The sequence below is a fragment of the Scleropages formosus genome, unplaced genomic scaffold, assembly GCF_900964775.1.
Source record: "Scleropages formosus unplaced genomic scaffold, fSclFor1.1, whole genome shotgun sequence".
Taxonomy (NCBI): Eukaryota; Metazoa; Chordata; class Actinopteri; order Osteoglossiformes; family Osteoglossidae; genus Scleropages; species Scleropages formosus.
In genome coordinates this window covers 20,200-37,958 of record NW_021641061.1, presented here as the reverse complement: position 1 = coordinate 37,958, position 17,759 = coordinate 20,200, and positions in this window count along the sequence as shown.

Genomic DNA, 17,759 nt, shown 5'->3' with positions numbered 1-17,759 from the left:
GGGATTGGCATATCCGCATCTACACTCCTTGGGATGTTGGTGAAATGCCCTGTTGGATTCTGAGTTAATGAGAATGACTTTGTTTCTAAATCAGAATTCACAGCCCTTTCCTGCCAGGGTGTGATGGGGGGGAACCAGTTTAAAGGCAGCTGGAATACCTCACTAGCCCAGCGCTGTGAGAAAAGGCTAAGTTGGTAACAGTCCATTTGATCGAGGGCCTAAGTTCTGGACTGGAGATCCTGATGTACTGTAAGCCACGAGAAACAGGCTTGAGGACCACTGCAGGGATACAGGTTTCTTGTAGGGGTGTGTTGGAACAGGGATTGACTGTGTTTTGTCGGTGTGCCCACAGCAGTTTCTGGCCTTTAACCCATCCAAGCGTGTCTCGGCCTTTGAGGCTTTGAGGCACACCTTCCTGGCTGAGCAGTAGCACCGCTACCCAGGGACCCTATGGCTGCTGAAGAGCTGGCGGAATAACGGTTAATTCATGGCGGTACCTTCTCTCGAAAGAGATGAGGACTGTTGCCAGTTGTTCACTTCAATAAAGTGTTATTTCCTTTCTTCCTTTCTGAATGTCTCAGTTTTTACTTGAGGGCAGAAGATTCACATCCTACCTGTGTTCATCTCAGAGATGTGCAACATGACGGTAACTGGTACTGTTCCAGAGTTTAGGTGCTCAATATCTAAAGGTGTGCCCGCCTACTGGGGTCTTACTGATCAGAGGTACCAACTTAGATTTTCTGAAATGGCCCAACATTTCTTAAGATGACATGTAGCATGCTGTGCTCTGGGTATGGATGGGGCAAAGAAGGGCGCACAGAAGGCGTTCATTCGGAACATTTATTGGAACACCAACAGGCAGTGAGAGATTTTTTTCTTTCATTTTCCTATGGATCAGAATGGATTACTAGCCCACCGAAGGTGTCTGGCTCCACACACTGTCCAATTCAACAGGTAAAAAATTTCTTCATTCATCATTTCCGGTTACTAAACTCTTTATTGAATAAATAAATCCCAAAAACTGTCAAATTCAAGTTTTGTCACATACACAACCATACTTAGTACAACGTGCAGTGAAATGATTTTCCGACTGTCCATGGTACATACTCATAGTAAGATAAAAATACACACACACACACACTTCCACCGCGCCCCCCCCCCCCCCCAAATAAAATAGCAATTAAAATCATACTACAGGAAAAAAAAGAAATTTAATGAAAATATAATAGAAATGAACAGAAGAAGAATAATATGTATGAGGGGACATATACAAAACAGATGTATTCAAGTATGTGAATGTAAACTCCAATATTAAAGATTAAATCAGAAAAAAGTACATGTGCAATGTTGTGCAAAAAAATGCTATGCAATATTTGGCTAAGGTAGAGATTATTGTTTATTCAAGTCCAGTCTCTACTCCATGGTGCTTTCCTGGTCAAGAGCCCGGATGGCCTGCGGGAAGAAACTCCTCCTCATTCTCTCTGTGTTGGCCTTCAGGAAGCAAAAATGCTTCCCTGTCTGCAGCAGGGTGAAAAGTTAGTTTTTCGCATCTCCTCAAGTTTTATGCCATTATTTATTTTGCATCAGTCATTTTTCTTTTGCACTTAAATGGGAGTTGTAGCATAAGCATACAATGTTATTGCTGCACAGAAGTGTTATTGTGCTGCTGACTTGCAACACACACACAGACTTCAGTTGCTCATCCTCCAGTAGATCAGAGAGCAGCTTCACTCCTGAGTCTCCTGGGTGATTGTAGCTCAGATCCAGTTCTCTCAGGTGTGAACAGGGGTTTGAACGCAGAGCTGAAGCCAGAGAAGCGCAGCCTCTCTCTCTGTGACACAACAGTCAGAGAGTCTGTAGAGAGACACACATACACATTAAACACTGCATTCTCCCTGATATACACTTCAATGGTCATTTACACTGTTTATTTCCCAGTAGTTCTGACCTTAGTATCTCCAGTTTACAGTGTTTGTTCCCAAGTCCAGCAGAGAGTATCTTCACTCCTGAATCTTGCAGGTCATTGTCACTCAGGTGTGAACAGGAGTTTGCGGTGAAAACTGAGGCCAGAGCTTCACAGGATCGCTCTGTCAGTCCACACTGGTTCAGCCTTAACAAGACAATATTTGGACAGATATTTTATGCCAAAAATATTTAATTTATGAAGTATCGGAAGTTTACACATCTGCAAGGTGCCTCGTTATGTTATACTGTTTCCTTAATTTAAACATTCACTTTCAGAAAATTAAGTTCCAAAATTTAGATTGACAATTAGAAACATTAAAAAAAAGATAACATTTGGGACATTTTTGGGAAAGAAAGTACTGCATTAATTTACAAAGAAATGGATTTGTATTTTACTGTTAGTCCCTTATGACTAATCTGAACTACCATTAGACCAGAGTACTTATAGAGCTGTTCTGGAGACCTTGACCACTGGCAGCAGCCTCAGAAGGCCTTCCTCTGATCTGACGTATTTCTTCAGATCAAACACATCCAGTTTCTTGTCTGACATCAGTAACACAAAGGCCAGAGCTGACCACTGTTCAGGTGAGAGGTGTTTGGCTGAAAGATTTCCTGAGCTCAGGTAACCTTGGACTTCCTCCACTAGACAATTGTCATTGAGTTCATTAAGACAGTGGAGTAGATTGATGGTTCTCTTCTTGATGTACTGTACTGTCTTGTCAGTATCAAATGATCTGATTCTTCTCTTTGTAAGTAGCCCTTGTAACAGACTGACTAGAATCCATTGAAAGGTTAAGAAGGAAGTGGAGATAGAGGTTGAAGTGTCCCTTCTTGCTCTGTAAGGCCTGATCCACTGAATTGTTCAGAAATTCAGACCAAGTTTCTCTTTGGTTTGCAGTTTGTTCAAAAACACTGGGTTTTTTTTGTTTCTGTTTATACAGAAACAAAACAGCAAAATACTCCTGAACACTCAGATGCACAAAGCAGTAAACCTTCCTCTGGTTTAACCCACACTCCTCTTTAAAGATTTCTGTACACACTCCAGAGTACACTGAAGCTTCACTGACATCAATGTCACACTCTTCCAGATCTTCATTAATCAGTTTCAGCTGCTTTGGTGTTAATGAAATTAACAACAGGTGCACTAGAGGGGCAACAATGAGACGACCCCCAAAACAGGAATGGTTTTACAGGTGGAGGCCACTGACATTTTTCCCCCTCCTCATCTTTTCTGACTGTTTTTCACTAGTTTTGCATTTGGCTATGGTCAGTGTCACTACTGGTAGCATGAGGCGATACCTGGACCCTACAGAGGTTGCACAGGCAGTCCAACTCCTCCAGGATGGCACATCAATACGTGCCATTGCCAGTTTGCTGTGTCTCCCAGCACAGTCTCAAGAGCATGGAGGAGATTCCAGGAGACAGGCAGTTACTCTAGGAGAGCCGGACAGGGCCGTAGAAGGTCCTTAACCCATCAGCAGGACCCGTATCTGCTCCTTTGTGCAAGGAGGATCAGGATGAGCACTGCCAGAGCCCTACAAAATGACCTCCAGCAGGCCACTGGTGTGAATGTCTCTGACCAAACAGACTTCATGAGGGTGGCCTGAGGGCCTGACGTCCTCTAGTGGGCCCTGTGCTCACTGCCCAGCACCATGGAGCTCAATTGGCATTTGCCATAGAACACCAGAATTGGCAGGTCCGCCACTGGCGCCCTGTGCTTTTCACAGATGAGAGCAGTTCACCCTGAGCACATGTGACAGACATGAAAGGGTCTGGAGAAGCCGTGGAGAACGTTATGCTGCCTGTAACATCGTTCAGCATGACCGGTTTGGTGGTGGGTCAGTGATGGTCTGGGGAGGCATATCCATGGAGGGACACACAGATCTCTACAGGCTAGACAATGGCACCCTGACTGCCATTAGGTATCGGGATGAAATCCTTGGACCCATTGTCAGACCCTATGTTGGTGCAGTGGGTCCTGGGTTCCTCCTGGTGCACGACAATGCCCGGCCTCATGTGGCAAGAGTATGCAGGCAGTTCCTGGAGGATGAAGGAATTGATACCATTGAATGGCCCCCACGCTCGCCTGACCTAAATCCAATAGAACACCTCTGGGACATTATGCTTCGGTCCATCCGACGCCGCCAGGTTGCACCTCAGATTGTCCAGGAGCTCAGTGATGCCCTGGTCCAGATCTGGGAGGGAATACCGCAGGACACCATCCGTAGTCTCATTAGGAGCATGCCCCGACATTGTCAGGCATGCATACAAGCACGTGGGGGCCATACAAACAGTAGTTCAGTACCTGTAAACAGAGTACCATTTTGAGTTGCTGCAATGAAATTTCAGCAAAATGGAATAGCCTGCCACATCATTTTTTCACTTTGATTTTTGGGGTGTCCTTGAATTCAGCCCTCTGTAGGTTGATAATTTTCATTTCCATCAAACAATGTGGCATCCTTTCGTTCCTAACATATTACCCAGTCCATATCAGTATAGATATCCAGCATGATTTTTTTCACCATTGCGATCTGATGTGTTTTCAAAGTGTTCCTTTAATTTTTTTTTAGCAGTGTATTACAGACCATTTAAAGCAAACAGAAGGAAATAAATGTTATGTTTATTATAGTTTTTGTTGTATTTTTGTATCATTCATTTTGTTTTACAGACCTTTTTTTTGCATTATTGCCTATCTTGGCTAGATATTTGTGATTAAAAGTTTCTTCAGATGTTCCTCCTTTTTTGGTATATTTAAGCCACACGAGACTGTAAAGAGAGACGAAAAAGTTCTTACTCTTCCCCAAGGTAACTGAGAGATCCTTCTTGTTCATGGTCCTCAGAATGTACAGTGTGATCTTCATAGCCCTCTCTCTGCCACACATCTTCTGGATCTCAGATTCACTGTCGAGATCATTGTGATCCTGAGGCTCAAAGCATGCTGGGTAATCCTGACTCAGATTCCTCTTGAACTTGTTCAATTAATCTCTCAGGAACTTCACAGCTTTGTCCTCAAGTGAATAAAAGATATATTGAACTTTTAGAGCAATCATAAAAAATGGTGCTCTCTTCCATATTATTAATATGTATAATTTTAACAAGCTGCTAATTAATTTTCCATTTACCACACCAAAGAAGTCCTGTTACCTGATTTAATGTAGTAAATGTAGCAAGATATATAAAAGGTAAATACAAAGATAGGCAAACAATTCAAACATCATTAACCCAATAAACTGGTATTATATATACTGTAAGTCCAGCAAGGGGAAGGAAAACACAGTCAAACTATCTGAAACATGTTAGTACACATATGAACAGAGGAAACTACCAGTATAAACTTATAGGGGATGTGAGGAGAAAAGTGTGGAAATCTGGAAAATGTAAACAGAACACAGTAAACTGAAAATAATGTTAAAAACTTTGTTGGTTCTCAGGAAGAGTTCATTTTATCATGTCTCAACTCATTTTATCACCACTAATTTTGTATGAAACATCAAATACTTTGTGTCTTGTCTTTGGTTTAAAAACAAATAAATAAAAATCCAGTGCAGCCTCTGTGTAGAAAATGTCCAGATATTTGTTTATTCTGTGTGTAATGATAACAATCTCATGAAGCCTTTTCCTAAATCAGTGTGAAGACCGATATCAGTTGTGTGGAACATTGTTGTTGTCTATAACCATATGAATCATTACACAGTGCTGTTCCTCACATGGTTCACCAAGAGCAGTGTTGGAGCAGCCAAAAAGAGCCAACCCTGGGACCAGATCAATGTCCCTTTGTACACTTGCAGGAAACACCTGAGGGACTATCTTGTTCCATTAACACCTACTGCTCTGGGTTTTGGTACAACACCTTTGGGGATGGGATGTCTCCTCAACAGCTACAAGACTCTTAAACATCATGTAATACAGTTTCATTTGTTAGGAAACTCAACAAAAGAGAGCAGGAGAAGCAAGTCATGTTCTGGATTCTACATCACAAATACGTGGATGTCAGTATTTACATGTTGATGACAACACTAGTCTGTCTTCATTAACTGCTGTCAAATATGGAACTGAAGACAGCAGGTAGTGAAGTGGGTAAGGACACAAATTTGTAATCTGATGGTTTCTGATTGAAGACAAGAGAGATCTTTTATTGTAGTCTGGAGGAAATAATGTGAATTAAATTGATCTAGTAAATATCCTGTTTCACAGACTGGTGAAACCACTCGGGATAAATAATGTCTAACCATAAAAATAATATTCTCACACCCCTGATTGCATGCATAACAACTGCACCCGCATCTGATCAAGGGGGCAGGGGATAAAAAGACAGTCCGGATTCTCCTGAACACAGAACCTCATCTCAAGAAGCTGCAGCTCTTCATCAGCAATCCAAGCTCCTTACCCCCCGATCCCTCCTCGCCTGCCCTGGTGTTTCTCCTGTCCAGCTATTCAACTTTCAGCTCTCATTCTTCTGGTTTTTGGCTTCTTCTTGTCCCACTGTATGACATTTGTAGATTGACTGAGCAACCCTTGCCTCTCCCTACTGAATAAACACACACCTGAGTCCCTCAGCTCAATCCCTGAGTTCATCATGACAGGAATTGAACCTCCGACCTATGGACCCAAAGGCAGAAGCTCTAACCACTACACAACTAGCCATCCCTGCCCTAGCTCTACTTTAAAAGCTGCTAATAAAAAGCTTTCATTATTTACAAAAGAAAAAATAAAACTGTTTTCATGTGTCAAGTAAATAAATTGGTCCAAATTACTGAATTAGTAACCTTAATTGTATATTTAAACCTCATCTCGTTCAGTGTTTTTCCCCACTGGCTGCTTACGAGACGAATGGTGGCACAATTGGCCACACATTGATCAGTTATTGTATCTGATATTTTATCTGTCAGTAATATGATTTCAGCTGTCTGCAGTTGAGAAATCGCTCCTAATTCCTGGGCCATCATCTCAACAGTGGTCCTTCAGGGTACACTTCTGAGTTCAATTCCGTCACGCTTCACTGTATCACATTTGCGGTGGGTACTTTATTACTTATGTAGTCATATACTTTCATTCTCATGCCAGAAGAGTATGTCTTTCCATCAACTTTTGGCCCCTTGGGATGTTCTGTGATTGAAGTCAGGTCTTCAACTTGAGACAGTTTCTGTTGATAGTAACACTTTAGAATACTGCTCCATACTTCATAGGTAGTTATGCAGGAACTAATGGGTAGTGCTACATTAACACTGCAGTTACTACTGATAACTAATAAGGAAGAGTGATTAAATAATCAGTAGTTAACATTTCAAGTTTAGTTTATTGTCATAGGTACAAGTATCTGAAATTCTTCCTGAATGCTTCTCCACAAACTATGGACAAAGACAATAGAAATACTGCACAAACAAAACAATGACAATGAGTAATGCAACATCAATAAATAATGGTAACAGTAATAACAATAATACCAACTGACAGCCAGAGAACTCAGAACGTGAGAATGCTTATAGTGGCAGTGTAATTTACCAATGTGCTTGGGAGGAGCATTTGCGGTAACAGTTATGTAGTAGTTACTATTACATCCTGCAGTACTAACAATTAGATAATAATTACTATTAAATACTGTATGCCTCCTGCAGTACTACACATTAACCAAGACTCATAAAATAGAATTATGAATTACTCATCAACAGTCACATACAATTATCCATCACAATAAACAGACATCATGCTGCTTATTATTAATAATACAATTTTCAGATTAGTCTGAAGTATCAGGAGGTTGGTCAGAGCATTTTAAACCTTGTATGTCCCCTATCACCAGATGGAGGGTGGTGAGGCAGTGCAATGGGTTTGATTGGTGCTTCACTATGTGGTGGATCTGGGGTTCAAGTCCTTCTTGTGGTGCATGGTGGTGCCATTCCTGTCCTTGGGTTTTCCTCCCCCCCAGATGCAGAGGAAGGACCTGGCACCCACCTCTCTTCCTCCCTTGATTTGGCTCGAAAAACCATGCAGGTGGTCGCCCAGGTCTGGTTTGACTCAGCACCCTGCATGCATGCATCACTATACTGAATAACTCATTAAGATTGAGTATTGCTGTCACTTAAATAGGTCTGTTGTGTTCTTTAACCAGAAAGAAACAAACCCCCCTCTTAACTGTATTTTGTGGAAAATCATCACTAGCCAACTTACCGCATAAAAACTATACAAATTCCACATTTTCCAGCTCTGTTTTCTTTTGGAGAGCTGTCCTCATTAGTCTTTATGAGTAAATTAGATAATGACTGAAGGTTAGGTTGTCATTAACAATTAAGAAAACCATTCGAACCCATTAGTAATGAATCAAGTGTTTCCACACTGTTCTTCAGGGACTACTCACGATTGGACCAGTATTTTAAAGTGAAAATCATGGTAATCATTAGTAATAAGATAAGACTTTGTTTGCACAGAAATTTGTCTTGCTTCACCAGCTCAGTAATCAATTTACCTCAGATATCACACAAAACAATAAAAAGCCATTACATAAATACAAATCCACAGAAACAGCATGAATAAATATGCATTTGCATTTAGTGCAGGTACATCAATCAAAATCCAAACAATTAATGGGGTGTATCTGCTTGTGTGTGTGCGCGCAAATATGCGTGCATAGGGTAGAGGGGGGGGTTACCTCCTTGACCTGCTCTGTTGATTCAGTAATGTGATGGAATGAGGAATAAAAGAATGTTTGTACTTATTCCTCTTACAGTCTGGCACCCTAAAATGCCTCCCAGAGGGCAGAAGCTGAAACTCCTCATGTAGAACATGAGAATGGTCTGTACTGATCTTCTCAGCCAATTTGAGGGTATGCTTGGTGCAAGGAAAGAATTTACCAAAGAATGACCCACCATCTTTGAGCAAATGTTCAGCAGTCTTAAAAATTCTGCTTTTCAGCTGAACTGAGAGGCCACAGAGCCAAACCGGGCTTCCGTTTAGCAGAATGCTGCAAATTTTAGAACAAAAGAATAAATAATCTCCTTGCTGACACCAAAACATCTGAGTCTCCTCAGAAAGCAGATTCTCTGTTGAACTTTATTACATATGTAATCCACATGATATGACGAAGATAGGGCATTATCCACATACACGCCCAGATATTTGAAAGTTGAGGACTGCTTTATAGGTTTGTTGTGAATGGTGACTGGGACTGGTGTGAACTGTGTGGATCCAAAAAAGGATTTCCTCTGTTTTGATGGGATTTAGAACAAGGGTGTTCTGGGTACACCATTGGACCACTGTGTTCACACTGTCAAAATAGGAGTCTGGCTTCTCCCCCTCGGTCATCAGTGCTACCAATGCTGTGTCAGAAAATTTGATGAGATAATGATTAGGCGTACTGATAACACAATCATTGGTGTAAATAGTAAATAACAGTGGTGAACTGACACAACCTTGAGGAGAGCCAGTGCTTGTTACACGCAAGGGGGAGTATGTGTTATTAATTTTAACCAGCTGATGTCTGTTAGTGAGAAAAGAACTGTACCAATGAATGAGACATGAATTTATCCCCAACTGGTGTATTTTGGAGAGCAGCAAGTCTGGTTTGATTGTATTAAATGACAAAGAAAAATCGATAAACAATACTCCGGCATAGGGTTTGCTTTTTGGTGTATCCAAATGCTTAAAAACAAGATGCATGAGGGTGGCTACTGCATCTTTAGTGCTGTGCTCACGCTTGTAAGCAAACTGGTAAGGGTCTAATTTTCCCTGAATAGACAGAGAGCAAATGGGAGATTATTTTTTCCGGAGATTTCATCAGTACAGAAGTAAGAGCTACAGGTCGATAATCATTACACTCTTTAGGACATTTTTTCTTAGGAAGTTGTATTACATGGGAAGTTTTCCAGGTTGTGGGGATCGTGTACGTATCCAGCGATTGCTGGAAAATGGGCTGCCACACAGGGGCGAGCTCCTCCCTATAGTTCTTCAAAACAGAGGCACTGATGTTGTCAGGGCCGGTGGACTTATGTTCATTAAGATTTCTAAATGCGTTGGCCACTTGTCCTACTGAGATTTCCACTCTATCATCAGGCCTTATAAGTACTCATCAGCACATCACTGCAACTCTCTACAGTCCCAGAGGTCTCAAACCTGGTGAAAAAAGTATTCAGCTCTACAACAGAGGCCACCTCGTCATTTGTTACCAATGACTTCTGTTGTTTGCTGGGCATACCTGCCATGCTTTTCATGGTCTCATGCATTTTTCTGGGGTTATTAGCCTTAAAAGACTCAAGATATCTCTTATGAATATCCTTTACCTTCCTAATTTTATCTCTCACCTCCTTGTCCCTCTTTTCCAGCTCCAGTTTGTCCTTATTTTTAAAGTACATTTTCCTCTGATAGCTTATACATTTAACATCTTTAGTTATGTAGGATTTATTAGGGTACACCTTAATTGTTTTTATAGGAATAGACAACACAGAAATTAATGTAATCAGTTGTAACTGAGCATGCTGAGTCCAAAGTGCCCTCCCTCAGCAACTCCCAGTCAGTACAGTCAAAACAGGCTCCCAAAGCCTCTTTGCTGTCCTGCATCCAGTGCCTTACCACCCTTTTCAAAGGTTTACTGCCTTTTAGTTTGGTCCGATAAGTTGGAATAAGATGCACCACATTATGATCAGAATTGGCTATTGGGGGTTTGCTTCTAGATTGGTAGGTATTACTAATGTTTATGTAACATTTGTCCAGTATGTTATCCTTCCTCGTTCCGCATGCTACAACCTGTTGAAATCCTGGCAAAGTTTTCTCCAGGTTGCAGATGTTAAAATCACCAAGGACAATGGTGGGAGCATCGGGAAATTGTAGTTGTAAATTGCACATACTGTCCGCCATTGAAGCAGCAGCCCGATGGACTTTGCCGCTTGGTGGAACATAAACAACAAACAGCAGGATGCAACCAAATTCCCAAGGGAGGTAGAATGGTCTCAACCCAATACCCAGCAGTTCAAAGTCATTATTACATAATACCAGTTTAACAGGATATTGACGACACCACCGCTCATTTATGTAAATGAATACCCCCCCTCCCCGGCTTTTTTTTCCAGAATTTTCATTCCTGTCTGCTCGTACAAGTGAAAAGCCGTTTATATCAAAAAGAGAGTCTGGGGCAGCCGCTTGCAGCCAAGTTTCAGTAAAACAGAGGAGGGCAGCTTCTCGAAATTCAAAAGCATACCTTGCATATGTCCTCATCTCTTCCATTTTATTCTGAATGGAGCGCAGGTTAGCCAGGATTATAGCAGGTAGCGCCGGTCTGGATTCCCGTGACCGGAGTCTCCTCCGGATCCCTCCCCGTCTGCCGCGCTTTCTCCTCCGGGCTGTTGATCTACTGGGCTCGCCGCAACCGAAAGCCGTTGACCCGGTCCACCTCTCAATCCGTCCTGCCGGTCGTTTTCAGATCATTCGGAATGTTGTCCAGTAGCCCGGGTGCTACTTGGTCTATCAGTCCCATTGGGATCCGGAGAGCCAGGAGTGTGTTTCAACTATAACTAATCGCACTACGCCGGCGCTCCATATTAGCAACGTCACACACGACCGGCATTTACACAAACAAACATAGTCCGAAGAGTAGTATAACTATCACAAAACAAAGGAATAAAGGACACACCAGATTGCTAATAGAACAGGTAAGCGAGTCGCCAGCTGAGCAGCGTCATGTTGAGCAGCTGAGCAGACCTAATTACTTAGGTCTTATCACATCAACATGGTCTGGAATAATATTATTGTAAATATTTGAAAAACCTGAGAAAACAATGTAATGAATGATTTTCTCAAGTAGCAGTGTAAAGAGCACAGTACACTATTAATAGTAGAACAGTAACATTAATAACTCAAGTGTTTCAATATTTTATTAGTTTCATTTAATTACACTTTTTCACATGAACTTAAATTGAATGTTGTAATGCTTAAATCACACACACACACACACACACACACTGTCGGAACCGCTTGTCCCATACGGGGTCGCGGGGAACCGGAGCCTACCCGGCAACACAGGGCGTAAGGCCGGAGGGGGGGGCACACCCAGGACGGGACGCCAGTCCATCGCAAGGCACCCCAAGCAGGACTCGTTCTGGTACCAGTGGTCGTTTCTCATGTGATGGGATTTCTTGTGCCTTGTCCAGTGTGGGCCTCAAAACTTAAAAAAAAAACATTAAGTGCTGCCAAAACATACAAACTATTATAAGGGCACTGCATTTAACTAGACAGTGATAGGAACGCTTGCACCGGAAACCTAAAATACATTAAAACAAACATTCTCAACTTACCACCGAAGCCAAACTGTAATATTATATGCTGTCTGTTAAATATTCATTCAGTAACAAGTAAAACTGTTCTATTAAACAACTTAATACTAAATTACAAGTCCTATCTATTCTTTCTTATTGAAACCTGGCTCAGTCCGATATGATTCCGCTAATAGAAGCCCCTTCAGACGGATATGATTATTTCCATAAATTTTGTTCTGTACGTCGTTGAGATGGAGTCAGTGTTCTTTTCAATAATAGATTACAAATAACACCGAGAAATCATGATAATTTTATCTTAATTATGATGAGGTTATACAACTAGATTTCAAGTCAAAACCCAATATTATTATATTACTTCTCTCCTATCCACCTGCTCCTCTTTTCTTGAGGAATTCAGTAACTTTATAACTGATTTAGTCATTACACATGACAAAATAATGTTGATGGGTGATTTCAGTATTCATATAGACGTTGTGATATGTTGAATTAGAATATGTAAAATAAGTAAGTAACGTGATTGCGTAGCAAGACGTATTAGTGATTATATTCATGTAAGATGGCGAAATAAAGAAGCCACCTTAAGTCAGCCACGTGTGTTCTGTTCATTAAAACCACAAACATTACAGACGTGTGATCGGATACTCTCGCTAATAGTTTTACGTCTCTCCTAAACTCCGTCGGTTTTGCTCAAGTTGTTAACGGTCCTACTAATTCCCCTAACCATATGCTTGATCTCATCATAACCTATGGCGTAGATGTTCATTATTGTAACGACCCACGTTACTGCTTTAATGTAAATAGTTGCATTATGGGAAATTTGTAAATAATGTCCGTAACCGCTGGGGTTACGTCGGGGGGAAATGGTGGGTTGACTGGCTGCCACTGTGTTAAAGAGAGCTTAGGGGCGCTAAGGTAGGCTGGCTGTAAGCGCAGGTCTTGGAGGAAAAGGGGTCCTCGGACCGAGAGTATTATTCCCTTTGTGTTGGTGTTCAAATAAACCGTTCGTTATGAACGCTGCCTCCGCGTTCTCCTTCGCCCCATCCAAACCCACGGCGCTGCGCGCCACATTATGTTAATATTATTCCTTTTGTTGGCGCAGTACCGTTTTGGTGGGGTGAATACGGTGCAGAGGTCTCATGTTTAATGCGATTTTTGCTTAGCAATGACCGAAAATTTGTTGCTGTGAATTCAGTGCCATTATCTGACCTAATGCACTTTACAGTACCATAAGGAGCAGTGTCTGCTAGGAATTTTTCCGTAGCCTTTACATGTCACTTTTCGCTTTCAGGAAGTAAACAAATATTGTGCCTGAGAAATCATCAACAAATACAAGTGCATACCTGTGACCGTCTTTAGCCTCTGGTTGAATAGGACCAGCCAAGTCTGTGTGCACAAGTTCAAGTGGGACTTTGGCACGTACATCGGGTTCTCTGTTCCTGCTTTGCACAAGTTTGCCTTGTGCTTTGTGTGCAGACTTCACAGTGCAGTTTGGACTTGTCAATCTTTCCTTTGATTTCCATTCCTTCCACAATATCTGGCAACTTGGAAACATCATCATAGTTGCAGTGGCCGAGGATTTCGTGCCAAGTTTGAATGTCATAAGAGCCGTTACAATAATCTCCTCCCTTATCTAGATAGTACAGTCTATACTCTTTTATTTCAAATATCGTCCCATCCTTGTGGATGAGCTCGTCATGTCCTTCTCGAAAACGAACAGAAGCCCCGTTGGCAGTCGCTGCTTTAACAGAGAATATGTCTTGTGGATATGAAGGAATGTACAATGCTTTCTTTAGCGTTGTGCTCACTTGCTTACATTCACTGTCAATCAAACATATCTCCGCGTCACCTCTCTTCAGCGCAACGCCACTCGCTCTTGTCCCGTCCGCAAGCTCAATGAAATGTTTGCCCGTTTGGAAAGTCTCGTCAAATTTCTTAAGCTTTCCGATGTCGGTAATTATGTGTGATGTTGCTCCCGTGTCAACCATTAGCCCTTTATGTTTCAGCCCGTCTAGCTGATAATCACACGTTTTGAAGACAAATGCATGTTTATCTGCGTCCTCTTCATGCGTCGCTTGTTTTACGTCGTCCCTTCTTTTGCGTCTGCAAGATGCGTCTTTGTGTGTTGAGCTTTTGCAATAGCTACACCACCGTGTTTGACTTTTACGACGTTCATTTGGACATCTCCGGGCTTCATGTCCTTTTTTGACCGTAATTATAACATGTAATATTATACGGGTCTGCGTTTTCCTCTCTCTCTCCTCTTTTCCGCAGGAAAAGGGAAGCCGCAAATTATTAACCTGCTTCAGTTGGGAGTTTTTGTTCCTTTCCCCGGTGGCCAGTAGGTATACTTATAGTTCTATAATAAGTTATTCATTATGATAGCCATTAGTTGACTATCTTCTTTGTTTGTATCAATTTTTCTTGCTGTATCCTTGTGTTAAAGTTCTTTGTGTCACTGCTTGAGAAGAGCGCTCTATAAAAAATAAAAATAATAATAGTGTAGCCCCTACGCAACTTGTTCTCGCGTAGTTGGATGTTTGGGGCGGGATGTTCCGGGGGAGAAGGGGGAGAAGGCGGAGGAGGAAGAGGGTTGGAACACCACGTGGGGAGAAAGGGGAGTTGTTTTTTTTTTTTGAGACCGGGCGAGGAGAATGAGCAGTTTTGGGTTAGTTCTCGTTCGGGAGGGGGTTGTGAAAAAAACCGGCGCGAGCGACAACCAGCCCTCGGGGAGTCAGTTAGGTTTTTTTTTTTTTTTTTTTTGGAGGAGTTTAAGGGATAGAGGGGGAACGGAGTACGTGTGGGAGACACCGCGTTGACCGAGTTTTTTTTCGGAGTTGGGGAGTGGAAGATTAGGGTTTGGCCAGCGCAACTGGACCCGGAGAGAAGGGTCGCCAGGACTCGCCATCATCGCTCCATCCTCACTGGAGAGAGGGTGGCTGTGAGGACAGGTCGCTGTCGGTTTCCTGCACTGCACGAAAACCGTGAGTAACGGCGGGAATTTCCCTCGGTGGTGGACAAGAAGGAGCTCCAGACTAAAGCGCGCCAACGAGACGACGCCGGTACCAGAGAGAGACTGAGTCATATATATTATATAAAAGAAAAAAAACGTGTTCGTTTTCTTTGCTTTGGTGGTGTGAATTATATAATGTTTATTTGTGTGGACGTTTTATATTAAATGTTTATTTCACCTGAATATTGTGACAGTCCCTGTGTAGGTGTGAATGTTTTTTTTTTGGGGAAAGGAAGGCGGAGCTGAGGTTGCTGTGTGTAAAGCATGGGAGGTTTGTACGACTGTAGTATAACAGTATAGCTGCACGACGCTAACTGGGCCTCTCCTCACCCTAGCGAGAGCCATACCCCGCAATTGGGGGAGCAACAGTACACGCATCCCAAAGTTGTGTTGTAGACACCACCGATTCACCTCCCATGCTATGGAGGTGATAATAATGGCTTCGAGATGGGTGGTTGGGGGTATGAGGCTGAAGGACAGTTCTCGCCTTCCGCCAATCAGAACGTATATGGACGATATGACTGTGCTTACTACTACTGAGCCATGTACTCGTTGCTTATTAACAAAGTTGAATGGAAATCTAAAGTTGGCCGGATTCAGAATTAAACCTAGCAAGTGTAGGAGCTTGTCAATAGTTAAAGGAAAGTTATGGCAGGAGAATTTCCAGATTGATGGGGAAAAGATTCCATCAGTGGCTGGCCAATTAAGAGCTTGGGTCAATGGTATGATTCCTCACTAAGCGACAGGGAGCAGGTTAAAAGATTAAGGGAGGATGTAGTGCAGGCAATTAATAGGCTTGATAAATCTTTTTTACCAGGGAAGCTGAAGGTTTGGTGCTTGCAGTCTGGTTTATTGCCTCATATTAGATGGCCGCTAACTAACTAGGATCCTATGTCAGGGGTTGAAAGACTGGAAAGGGTTATGAGCAAAGCTATTAGGAGATGGTTGGGAGTTCCTCATTGTTTGAGTAGTGTGGCTTTGTATGGAAAGGGGGTTTTGGAATTACCATTGACTAGTCTTGTAGAAGAATTCAAGTGTGCCAAGGTTGGCTTGGAATTAACATTGTCAAGCACAAGAGACCCAATGGCGAGATCGGTTCCTGTAAGTTTAAAAAGAGGACGTAAGTGAAATCCGCGGGAAGCTGTTGCGCATGCGTAGACAGCGCTTGAGCACAGAGATGTGGTCGGTCAGGTGCACGTAGGTAGGGCGGGGCTCGGTGCCGGTAGTCGAATAAAGTTGTGGAGTAAAGCTAAGTTGCTGGAGAGGAGAAAGCTGGTTATTAGTTTTATCCGCGAACAGGAAGGGGGGGGCGAGGCAGGTAACTGCGACGTCACATGGTGTGCAAGGGCAATGTTTGGCTTGGGAGCACCTACAGCAAGTCATACAAGCAATACGGGCATTGGTCCTGCTTTACTGCTCTTTTCCCTTCTCTATCTACTGCACACTCGGACCGTCTGCTTTCAGGAAGGAGGAGATGCTGTGCGACCAATAATGAGTGGACCAGCTTTTGAAAAGCAGCTCGCCAGCATTTTGACTGACATCCCAAACTCTATGAGCTGCCACCCTGCATCCAAAGACTCTCCAACCTTGCCCGAGTTCTCAGCCACAGATATGGGTTTCTACAGAGGACAGACGGGGCACAGCCAACATGAGTACTATCAGAGCCAGACCTACTCACAATCTATGAACCCCTACTCGTACCACCAGTTTAACCCGAACGGAATGGGGGGCCCGGGGGCCTACCCGACAAAGTCAGAATACACCTACAGCAACTCATACAAGCAACACGGGCATTATAAACAGGGTGCTGCAGACACCACCCAAGGACACTGGTAAGTCTGAACTTTCCACAAATATAAACCCATGTAGACTATGATAATGTAATCTTTAATATGAGCTTTCAACATCAGCAAAACATATTCATTTTTCCTTAAACCAGCCCTTGGACTATCAGAGAAAAGCAGCTTGCTTACTAGAGCTTATAGGTTTTCACTGTATCTTACATAGCTTTTTTAACATAGCTTATATGTCCCTATATACTTTATCTGAAAACATATCATATGTCCAATGATTTAAGAATACTCACATTTATTACTTTCGTAGTTTCATTTTGAATACCTCCCCCCCCCCCCTTTGGTGAAACTGAAATGTTGAGTGTGTACGGTAGCTGTTGCTAATATGTGGTTCATTTTATCCATCACACCGTATCATATGTATATGCTGCACCTGTACATTGTTTGGAAAGCAAGGAATAGAGAACTCACGTGGTCATGCACACGCTCTCGGTTCAGTCCCTGAATGTGGCAGAATGATGGTGTTATCATAGTCTGTTGAAGACAATGAGGACACACTGGGAGATGTTGGGCCTCTTTTTGGTGCTCCAGATGATCCTGAAGTGCCGGGAGAATTTTGCAATGAAGAAGATGGACTCACACCCACATCACTCAGCATGTACGCTAACTTGATTGTACTTCCGTCCTCTATGTCTTGTCCCTCTGTCCAAACCACTCACCCTATGGGGA